Below are 2,824 nucleotides of genomic sequence, written 5' to 3'. Positions count from 1 at the left end.
GAGAGAGAGAGAGAGAGAGAGAGAGAGAGAGAGAGAGAGAGAGAGAGAGAGAACACACATACACACACACACACACACACACATACACACACACACATACTGAACCCTTTTATTGAGGAGAAGCCATTCCAATGAGGCAAGGGGTCAGGTTTCAGGGGGCTGAGTCTAGCTTTCTGTTGTCTGCTGCCAGCAGGTTGACTGACATCTAGGGAGGCCACATCCAAAGGCACAGCAAGAGAAGGGAACACACAAAGGGAGTTTCCAAGGAACATTTTATCCCAAACAGGGCAAAGGGGTAGGATTACAATAGAACAGGTGAGTGTCGCTCAACCCCATTGGTGACTCATCTACATCTGAAGACATGCCTTTTACTTCTTGAGCTGTAGCAATGCCCGAGTGATTGATTGGAGCTTCTTGCTTCAGGACTGGAAGGTGTGGGTCATTCAGAGTGATTCCCACAAATGGCCCCTGTGATGAGTGGGTCTCACAAGAGGCTTAGTTTCCTCCTGTGTGAAGGGGACAATGCTGTGATCCTCTACGTGTGTCTACCTGAGAAGATGAGGTGCAGTGGGCATGGGTGTAGGGAAAAGTATAAACGGCAGATGGGAACAGAGTTGATCTGGGTCAAAACAAAGATGATCCCCAGCAGAAGGAAATTCTGCCACCTAGAGTCTGTGCTCTGGGATCAGCATCCTCGTCATCCGGGTTTCTAGATCATTAAGGAAAACACTAGAGGAGGACAGAAGAGGAGCAAACAGTACCTGTGGCTGTGTGGCCCTGGATAAGGACAGCACAGGGTTTGCTGGTGGGCGGTCACTTGAGTCCCGAACTATAAAGGAGAACTGTGCTAAAGACTAGGCCCTTCCGGGGCTGTCCTCTGTCTTGGGCTATGTTAGAATGACCTGGATGGCTTCAGTCTCCGGCTTCCTGATTCTCCAAGCTCACTGATTTTGTGGCCTCTTTCACTTGTTCCGTGTGATGCTTGGGACACTTTTGTACATGGCAGGCTCACATGTGTGCACTTTTGTGTGATAATAGCTGGATCACACTGGGCAGCGGGAATGAGGGGACTGGCACACGGTTCTGAGGGAGGCCTCATGGAGACCCAGCCTCCCATACAGTCTCCTGGCCTGCGGGCCAAAGCCCTGTCAGTGGAAGAGGCTCCTCACACAAGGCCAGGTGCACCCACTTCCTCAGCAGCAGGTGAAGCTGGGGCCCACCGAGATCCAATCAGCATCTCCAGCTCTGAGGAGCCAGGAATACTGGCCAGTGTCTTCTGGGATTCCAGGAAGATTATGGAAAGAGATGTCTACTCTCCTCCTGACAACGCTTTCGCTCCTAATATGCTGGTTTGGGGGGAGGCTTTTATTTTTTTATGATTAGTTAATGCTAAAGTTGAACATGATGCTAACTCTATCCTTTACAGCTTTGGAGTGGTTCTGTATCCTCACTTGCAGTGAAAGCATAAATAAGAGTCAGACCCCATCATTCCTCCTCCAATTAAAAAATCCTGCAGGAGAAGGGTGAAGTGAGTGGGAAGGGCGCCCCCTTCCGGGCTCTTGCAGGAACACACGGCTGCAGAGTTCTTAGGGTCCGTGTTAGCCTCAGATTGTGTCACCTGAGCAGCAAGTGGAGACATACTCTAAGATCCCCCAGATTTCAGAGGTGGGGGTATTTGCACAGAGCATATCAATAACCTTTGGAAAAACAGGTGAGTTAAAATACCACTGCAGGAACCCTGTTCTGATCCAGGATAGGGGCGGCCTTACTGTAGGATCATCCAGATGTTCGGGACTGAAGGTTGACAATTGCCATTTTGAACTTCATCCTCAGGGAACACCATCAAACCAGCAGCCATATTCAGGGTTTCACAATTCTGAACTCATTTTTTAATTGGCCAACCATGATTTAATTATGAACTCACTAGAGTTCGCTATAATCTACACACTAGAAAGAAACTAATCAAATATATAATGTGAAATAGTGTCTCCTGTTCAGCAGCTTCTTTCTAAAAATATTTTCACATTAGAATTATTTGTATAATTATAACTTAAAACATTAGTTAGTAAAATAATGATATATTGATGTATGCATAGATTTTGGAATGCTTAAATCTAGAGACTGTTTTCACATTCTTTATGGTGTTTGAAGAGAAAATTCTTATAAATTTGATGAGGTACTCTTTATCAAATTTTCTGTTCTTGCTGGTGTAGTGGTTCATGCCTGTAATTCCAGTGGCTCAGGAGGCTGGCGCAGAAGGATTGTGAGTTTAAAACCAGCCTTGGCAACTTAGTGAGGCCTGAAGCACCTTTGTCTCTAAATAAAATATAAAGAAGAGCTGGGTATGTGGATCAGTGGTTAAGTGCCCATAGGTTCAATCCTCCATACCAAGAAAATAAAATAAAAAATAAAAAAAAAATTTAAAAGTTGTTCCTGATTGTACCTTCAGTATAATTCTAAGACATCTTTCCTCTCTCAAGATCACCAAAATTCCCTCTTGTTTTTGCCCTGATAATTCTAGTAATTTCAGTATTTGCATTTCTGTGTGTTCCATGACACTAGAGTATATTTTGACACATTATACATACATGGAGAGTAACTTATTCTGATTAAGATCCCAGTCTTTTGGTTGTACATTATGTGGAGTTACCTGGTCTGTAGTCATATATGAACATACGAATGTGTCCCATCCAGTCTACTCACTTTCCTATACCCTCCCTCTCCCTTCCCATAATTTCTCTTTGTCTAATTCAATAGACTTTTATTTTTTTCTCCCCACACTCCATGTGTGTGCTTGTGTGTGTATGTGTGTGTGTCACATTTT

Source organism: Marmota marmota, unplaced genomic scaffold (assembly GCF_001458135.2).
Source record: "Marmota marmota marmota unplaced genomic scaffold, marMar, whole genome shotgun sequence".
Taxonomy (NCBI): Eukaryota; Metazoa; Chordata; class Mammalia; order Rodentia; family Sciuridae; genus Marmota; species Marmota marmota.
The sequence above is the reverse complement of the archived record's forward strand: the minus strand, read 5'-3'. Positions refer to the sequence as shown.